We start from the raw sequence: 9,478 nt of genomic DNA, 5'->3' as shown, positions 1-9,478 counted from the left end.
CCTTTGGAGTTTTTGGCTAGCCGTTCTTCAAACTCCTCTTTGGCTTTTCTTATTACATTCTTGCACTTAATCTGGCAGTGTTTATGCTCCTTTCTATTTACCTCACTAGGATTTGACTTCCACTTTTTAAAGGAAGTCTTTATCTCTCACTGCTTCTTTTACATGGTTGTTAAGCCACGGTGGCTCTTTTTTAGTTCTTTTACTGTGTTTCTTAATTTGGGGTATACATTGAAGTTGGGCCTCTATTATGGTGTCTTTAAAAAGTGCCCATGCAGCTTGCAGGGATTTCACTTTAGTCACTGTACTTTTTAACTTCTGTTTAACTAACCCCCTCATTTTTGCATAGTTCCCCCTTTTGAAATTAAATGCCACAGTGTTGGGCTATTGAGATGTTCTTCCCACCACAGGGATGTTGAATGCTATTGTATTATGATCACTATTTCCAAGTGGCCCTGTTACAGTTACCTCTTGGACCAGCTCCTGCACTCCACTCAGGACTAAATCTAGAGTTGCCTCTCCCCTTGTGGGTTCCCATACCAGCTGCTCCATGAAGCAGTCATTTAAAGTATAGAGAAATTTAATCTCTGCATTTCGTCCTGAAGTGAAATGTTCCCAGTCAATATGGGGATAATTGAAATCCCCCATTATTATTGAGTTCTTAATTTTGATAGCCTCTCTAATTTCCCTTAGCATTTCATCATCACTATCACTGTCCTGGTCAGGTGGTCTGTAATAGATCCCTAATGTTATATTCTTATTAGAGCATGAAATTTCTATTCATAGAGATTCTATGGAACATGTGGATTCACCTAAGATTTTTACTTCATTTGAAGTACGACCTGTTCTGTCCTTCCGATATATTTTGTACCCCGGAATGATTGTGTCCCATTGATTGCTCTCAGTCCACCAGGTTTCTGTGATGCCTATTATATCAATATCCTCCTTTATCACAAGGCACTCTAGTTCACCCATCTTATTATTTAGACTTCTAGCATTTGTGTACAAGCACTTTAAAAACTTGTCACTGTTTATTTGTCCGCCCTTTTCTGATGTGTTAGATTCTTTTTTTATGTGAATGTTTATCATCTGATCTGGCCCTTACATTATCCTCTTCCATTCTCTGCTCCTGACTATAACCTGGAGATTCTCTATCATTAGACTCTCCCCTAAGAGAATTCTCTGTCCGATCCACATGCTCCTCTGCAGCAGTCGGCTTTCCCCCATCTCCTAGTTTAAAAACTGCTCTACAACCTTTTTAATGTTTAGTGCCAGCAGTCTGGTTCCACTTTGGTTTAGGTGGAGCCCATCTCTCCTGTATAGGCTCCCCCCATCCCAAAAGTTTCCCCAGTTCCTAATGAATGTAAACCCCTCCTCTTTACACCATCGTCTCATCCACGCATTGAGACTCTGAAGCTCTGCCTGCCTACCTGGCCCTGTGCATGGAACTAGGAGCATTTCTGAGAATGCCACCATAGAGGTCCTGGATTTCAGTCTCTTCCCTAGCAGCCTAAATTTGGCCTCCAGGACATCTCTCCTACCCTTCCCTATGTCATTGGTACCTACATGTACCACGACCACCGGCTCCTCCCCAGCACTACACACAAGTCTGTCTAGATGCCTCTAGAGATCCGCAACCTTCGCACCAGGCAGGCAAGTCACCATACGGTTCTCCCGGTCATCACAAACCCAGCTATCTACGTTTCTAATGATCGAATCTCCCATTACTAACACCTGCCTTTTCCTAGCAGCTGGAGTTCCCTCCCCCGGAGAGGTAACCTCAGTGCGAGAGGCAACCCCAGCACCATCTGGAAGGAAGGTCCCAACTATGGGAAGGTTTCCCTCTGCTCCCGTTGACTGCTCTGCTTCCCTGCTTATTATGTGAATTCCTTATTTAATTGGAGGTCATACTGTCCTTTGCCCCGCTGACTTCTAGGATATTAGATTCTATAGAAGTTGTCTGTCATGTGGAGAAGCACCATATTCAAGGTTCTCATGGAGATACAGGAGGAAAGAGTATCTAGTTCCTGTTTGGCCATTACTCACCATTTAATTCAAAAATATTTGAGTCCAAAAAGAGGAGTATCTTGCTGCTAATTTCTTTTTAGGTCATACACATGCAATCTTTTCAGCGTTGAGTTAGTTTCTTATGGAAGGACAAGAGTTAATGCCAGAGATGAGGAAAGACCAATATTCTGACAGTGTTCTTAACAGCTCCATTCAAAAAACATTAGAATGATCAGATTTATGAACCAAGGCATACATACCAAACCAGCAGTTCCACTCTAGATTAGTTAAGGACAATGATTACAAATAGAATAGTACTCAGCTCTTATCTGGATCCACAGAAGGTCAGAATCATTCTATCCCTTTACACTTGGGAAAAATGAGGCACAAAGACATGCTGTGACTTACCCTAGGTCACCCAGCAAGCCAGTGGCAATGCCAGGACTAGAAACCAGGTCTCCTGAGTCCCAGTCCAGTAGTTTACACATGTAACCTACCCATACCTCCATAAATGGGTTCAAACCTCAGACTGTCCAGAACATTACTGATGGAAATTAAATAGTTTATATATGGAAGTATTAACACCAGAAACCTTGTCAGTTACTCATCCAATCAACAAGCAGTTGATATCTACAAACACTAACAAACACTTTGCATTCTGAATATCACATGCTGGCAATCAACTGCTTACAAAATCTACTGCCCAAGAATGATGTAAATTAACGATCTGGCCAATAATGTGAAACAAATCTGAGGAAGCCAGTTTGTTCTCATTTATCGTCACAAAAGGTACTTGATGTGAACTATAGTCAGTGTAATGAACAGTGACCACAAACACCTGTAGGGAATGGCAAAGCTTCCACAGTCATCCCTTCTTTCTCTACTCAGAGATTGGTCAGCACAGGTGTCTTTGTTTTCCAAGATCCTACTTTTACATGTGCATACATGAGTGAGAGAGAAATATTATAAAGAGAAAAGGAGGGTCAAGTTAAAATATATTAAGAGGAAACTAAATTAACTAAAACCACAAACAGAACCAGGGGCAAGAAACACAATAGACCACTGGGAAAAATCTGTAGAATTAGTGTTGAAGCAAATGTGGGGAGATTGTGTGATTATCTCCTTTCTCATCTAACTTTGGCAGCATTTCCTAGCTGTGAGAGAAGAGCTGGCAAGATTGCTTAAGCAAGCTAGGATCATAGCAGAATACTACGCACTTCCTTTAAACATTTGTAGAATGCAGATGCTTTGAAAACAAGAAGAAAAAGCATAAAATATCTTACCCTTCTAAGACCCTGCCACAAAGAAAAGACACATTTCTGCTACTGTCCCAAAATAAGGGGAGTGGGTTCTTGTCCCACTACAGTAAATTATCCACCTACTCACTATCTAACATCAAGCCAGCATTTTGCCTTCCTGCAGACACATATTCCCCACACCTCTCCAGGGAAACAGCTGCCTGCTGCTAACAAGACTGGCTAGCCTTCTTACAAGGAACACCTGCACAGCCACCCATCAACATTAGCAGACTGCAGAGGTGTTTAGCTCTTCAACAGGGGAATTTTAACCCTTTCCTCACCAGAACCTGTGAGTGGCCTTTTACCCTGTCACACCAATCCTATCAATCACATAATTGACCCGCTATAAATTTCTAAAATACTCATAGCCCTTCTGCCTGGACTTTGCAGAAATCATTGACTTCTTTCAGCAACACAAGGGGAAACCTCCTGTGGGACTCTACTAAAAATAGAGCTTTGGGGGGAAAAAACTCTCCCATATGTGCTGGACACTTGAGTTCACTTATCTGGAGGAGAAATTTCATGAACATGCCCTGCCAGAAATATAAGGGCCCATTAAGTCATGCGGGCTGTATCAGCAGCTATTGTTACATGGGGGTGGGGGTTCAATAATTTAATGTATTGTCATTTGCAGACCCATTTTGATAGAGAAAAATCTAAATAACAGCAAGTGGCATATCCTCAATGGGATGGAGAATGATGGAAGCAAGTTTTGTTTTAATATAAAATGAAGAAAATGACTTTTGCTTTAAAAAAGAATAACAACATCACATTCTCTGTGACAAGCTGGTCCCAGCTTCTGTTTCTTTGCATAATACTAAGTCAGTTTCACTGATGCTGCTTTGAGAATTGTATGTGACAGGCCATCCTTGGATGGAATGTGGTATGAAAATTTAAAGTGTTTGTTATTGTTTCTATAGAATCAATTTACCTGTGCACATGTAATTACCTAAGGCTGCTGGAGCGTAACTGCTAAGTGAAATGATATCGAGATGCAGGATAAATGGCCGACTGTCTAGGACCTCTTATACTTAGTGTAAGTTGCAGATAAGATACACTGATTTTGCACAAGGCACTGAGCTTATTGTTAACTCCACCAAGTATAGCATTTCTTCACATGGGTCTTCATCTCATTCATATCAATGGGGAAATTGCCCACAGGTCCATAGCTCTATCATTGACAAATTTTCTACTTTTCCTGTGCCAGCCAATTTGTCTGTCTTGATCAATAGACTGGCACAGCTTGTATTGTACTGTGTTCCCCATTTGATGGGTGGTAAGTAAAATGCCATTGAGACAAGGGAGGGATACAAAGGGAAGAGAAAGAAAGTCAGAAAGGAAGGCCACAAAAGCAGAGGGAGAAAAAAGAAGAGAAATACTATTGAAAAGCAGCTGTTACTAGGAGATGGATCACCTAAGAATATCCAAGCCATTCCAGGGAAGTTAGGGGTGTGCCTAAGAGTGTTAGAACACCTTAACAGTTTTCATATACAATCAAGACAACAAAGAAACTTAAAGAAAACCCCCTTTTCAAATTTCAGTATCCTGGGGCACAATGCTCCAGTGCCTTGTACTGTGTGTACCCTGAGAGCGAAGGGCTACTTTGGGCTACAGATGGACGCCCTGATCGTCGGAGCCCTGGGCGCCTGGGACCCCTGCAATGAGCGTGTGCTGCGGACTTGCGGGATCGGTCAACGCTACGCACGGCTCATGCGGCGCCTCATGGTCTCAGACACCATCCAATGGTCCAGGGACATCTACATCGAACACATCACCGGCCACTGACAGTACCAAGAGACTTTCTCCGTTGGATCATATGAACTGGAACCATAAACTCCCTGAACGTTAAATCTCACCAAATGAGGGTCAATCCATCCTTATCATCCTATCCACTCATTATACTCCACACCTGAACATAGCCATTATATGAACTTCATACCCTCAAATCTCAATGTCTGTACTTTGAGCCATCAACCTTTTACCCCCAATTGGGGATATTGCAGATTATGTATTCCTTATGCCACCCAATCTTAAACCAAATTTCGCACCCTCGATAATCTGTATGTTATTCCCTGATAACCAGAAACTTCTATGCTTAAACTCTGTACCGTTCACTTTTTTTTTAAACATCATCTTAATAAAATTTTTATACCTGTGCAAAGTGGCTGGCAAACACTGCCTCCACCGGGAATGGAGAATGCTAACTTGGTAGCATTTTACAGTCTCTTAGCACAAGAGCAAATGACTACACAAGCCAGTCCCTCTTCCCCAGAGGGCCCCAAGACATCACCCTTACAGTTTCTTTCACTGTGACACATTGCATCTGGCAGCAACATGAACGCCGTATAGGAACATGCCATTGCAAACCATTTTCTATGACATGCTGGCCTGCTATTGCAGCGCAGTTTGTTAGGACTTGGTACAATATATATGTTCAGCAGAAGTGTTATGTGATGGACAGCTCTGTCCCCATTTGAACAGTGCAGTGGAATGGTATCTGCCATAAATATTATGATATCGACAGTATCTCATAGCTTATGTCTCAAAAATAATCCAGGTGGCAGAGCCTATTAGCGCACACGGGTGACTCAGAGCTAGAAGGGGTTGGCATTTTCAGACACCTGAAAAAAGTATGGGTTTCCCAGGAAACACGGCAGGGAGTGTGCAGGGACCAACAAATCTTTCCGAGTGCTGGATACCTTCTCCTGAATGAGCTTCTGTGGGGATGTAAAGTTCCATGAGAGGGTAGGGGTCACGATGGGACACTTGCCTGGCAATAAATCATGGCCTTATGTAAGGCCCCCTGGTGGTTATATAAGATGAGGCCTTATGTAAGGAACAATTGAACCAATCGGTGTGGGGCTATACATGTGATAAACACATGATTCTCCTTCTTGTCCAATCGGTAGATGTGTAATTATAGCCTAATTGTGTTATGTAATGTTAAGAAAGAATATAAAAGAAAGCTTGTAATAAACAGAGTTGGAGTCAGTTTGAGTCAGCTTGCAACCACATTGGTCGTGTGCTTTATCCACGCCGCATGAGACCCCACAAGCTTCCATTAAAAGCCAAATTAGCTTTAAAAGGAGAGTGGCATGTGCATGTGATTTCATGGGTCTCACAAAATACGCGGGACTAGCTGAGTTTTAAAGTGCTACCACTGTATTTTAACTATGTCATCACATATAAAGTTTTGCCTGTGTTGGCAAAGAGTTCAAAGGTTGAACTAGTTTATTTTACTACAGCACGCAGCAGTCTTCTCTTCGTTCAATTTTAGCTGCCGTGCGTCTGTTTTTAAAGCTCTAGGACGCTGAGGATAAGTAGTCAGTATATCAATTCATTGTCTGTATCACACCTCTGATCACAGCTGGACCCTCAGTCTATGCTCTATGACAGTTCTTCTCTGTCCCAGACTCAGCTTCTACCACCCCAGGCAGGTTCGTAGCCTGAGGGAGTGGCTGGGAATGGGTAGAGAAGAGAGGCAAGTTATGATCTGGAGGAGGTGGGGAGGAGGGTTCCCAGAAAGAGGCAGGCAGAAAGTTTCAGTATTTGTTTCATGCTAGCATCTGGCCCTGGCTCCAGTTCCCAGAGGCCAGAACCACTCCCCCACGTTCCTCATTACAAGGTGCCTAAGAGGACACTCAGTCCCCATGAGAACTATTCTTCCCCAGGTATCATTCACATAGGGATTAGCCAGTTTCCTAAGGATTAAAAGTGCTGTGAGAATAAATCTTAAAAAATAATAATAATAATAATAACAGCGAGAGAATGTTTGGCAGCTGGTGGAAACACAATAAGAAATAGATCATCTGAGGGGGATGAAAGTGAACTGCCAGCCTTAGCCAATTAGAACCAGTTACTTGCCTTCCCATATTGGCAAAAAATCCAGGCAAAAGTAGCCAAGATTAACATCTTTTATGTTGGGTGGTGGAACACTTCCTTGTTTGGCCTGGGAACAGAACCAGAACCTGTTTGTTAATATCTATTGCTTTTGTGTAAGCTCTAAATGTGAAACAAAGCAGGACAGAGTCTAATAATGAAATACTTTTTTTTGGCCACCATAAAGGTCAAAATCTAAAGTCCTGATCCCACAAAGAGCTGTGGGCAGGCAATCGCCTGCCCTTGAATGGAAGTAAGTTCAGAGGAATAGGGTCTCCATTTGCAGCAAACGTAAACAAATTTTAACCCCTTTTCCAATTCCCAAATGATCTGAAAACAGACTTTGATATTTACTGGAAAAAAATAGTAATCTGTAATTATTGTAGGCATAAATTGTGAACATATTTCAGCCTGTGGATATCTTGTCACTACTACTTCCTTAACTAGTTGGCATTTGCTAGTCACACTGTGTCACCAGTCATCTGAGGCATATCCTGCTATCCCCACAAAGAACTGCCACAGTGGCATTGTAAACATTTGTGTAGTTATCCATGCGAGGAGTCACACTTCTTCCTTCCATATGCAAAAGTGCACTCATGAGAGTATTCATGGGAAGCAAACAAATAGGTAAGCAGGCAGAGACCATGGAGGTGAATTCATGATTTTTATTCCAATAGATGTTCAGGAATTTCTCCCCAACCCTTCCAGTATTTGCCCAGCTGTAATGAAAAAAAACTTTATCTACTCACTTTTAATCTGAGCTAATAAATACATCATGATAGCTACTGCAACCAACAAAGATTCGGGGTGGGGAGTTGATATTTCAGAACCACCTGTAACTTGAAACCTGCTCTTTTGGTTTCTGCTAGTTATTTTTTATTCGTCGTTGGCCATTAATTTCTTTCAAAATTGATTATTTTGGTTGAATTGCTTTAGAACAGGCCGAGCAAAAAACAAGGCAGGCAAGCGCTCACTTGATGTTAATTCCTTCTTGTTCTCCTCATTCAGAATTAGTAAGAGAATTTTATGTTTTTAATACCCAGTTAAATAAATGAGACTTGATGGAGTAATAGGTCCAACTCCAGTAAAGCAATAGTGGTTTTATTCAATCTCCACTTAATTTCATTTCATGAAGCTTTTACAGGCACTTCCTTGATATAATTTAATTATTAATATAATTTAACAGCTGGATCTAATTTAATTATTAATGTACCCCTGTACTATTTTTGGTTCCATAAATTGCAAATGCTAAAACTCACTGGGTTTTTCTCCTTTATTTTGTGCAATTTTTCTCCTGTGTACCTGGAAAATCACTAGAGAAGAGGTCACGAAGGCCTTGGGCTCCATGGCTGAATCAGTATCTGATTGCCTGTGAAATTACCTGCTCTTATACCATTGAAGAAATGCCTCCGACCTGCCGTGAGCCATGGCAAAGGGAAATGCTCCTGAGAGGGGTATACGTCCATTCCACCTCCAGAGAAGGACATATCAGGCGTTCCCAGGTGATCATCCCATAAGTGACAAAAGTGCACTTTAGCAGTAGTCACAGCCTTCTTTCTTTGAATTTACGAGTGAATAAAGGGCCTGTGTAACGGGGGCCCACCGCCATGGGCGCTAGGTTTGTATAATTTTTGGTGGTGCCCAGAACGGGTCCAAGCAGAGCCGTCCCGTCCATAGGAATGACCTGGACCCCGCGCTTTGGAGGGGGCCCTGCACTTCAGGGGGATGTGGGGTCCAGGGCAGCCTGGGGGGTTAGCAGGGGACCTGGTGCCGGCAGCGGCAAGTGACCTGCCCCCAGCCCACCCCACTGGCATCGCTCCGGGGAAGGGGCGGAAGCCAGAAAGAGGTGGGGCGGGGGGGGGGGTTTGGGGGAAGGGGAAGAATGGGGGCAGAGCAGGGGCGGGGCAGAGGGGGCAGGCTGGGGCCAGGTCGCTCACTGCTGCTGGCGCCAGGCCCCCTGCTAATCCCCCAGGCTGCCCTGGACCCCACATCCCCCTGAAGCGTGGGGCCCCCCCAAAGCACAGGGCCAAGGGCAGTTGCCCCGGTCCATCCTATGGACAGAACACTCTGATAAAAATATAAGCTCAAACATTGGTGGAGCAAGGGCACCACAGGCCCATATAACTCACTGTCTAGGCCCACCACCACATCCATTCCCTTCCCTGAAGAAACCACAGCGACTCCACCAAGTGTGCTCTCAGTGACACTTTATTTCTCTTTCCCTCCACCAATATCACCACAGTTCCCTGTGCTCCTGCCTCTTTGCCACGCTTTAGGTCCTCTTAGCGGGACCTGAG

This window comes from Emys orbicularis, chromosome 10 (assembly GCF_028017835.1).
Source record: "Emys orbicularis isolate rEmyOrb1 chromosome 10, rEmyOrb1.hap1, whole genome shotgun sequence".
NCBI lineage: Eukaryota > Metazoa > Chordata > Testudines > Emydidae > Emys > Emys orbicularis.
Note: the sequence above shows the minus strand (reverse complement) of the source record.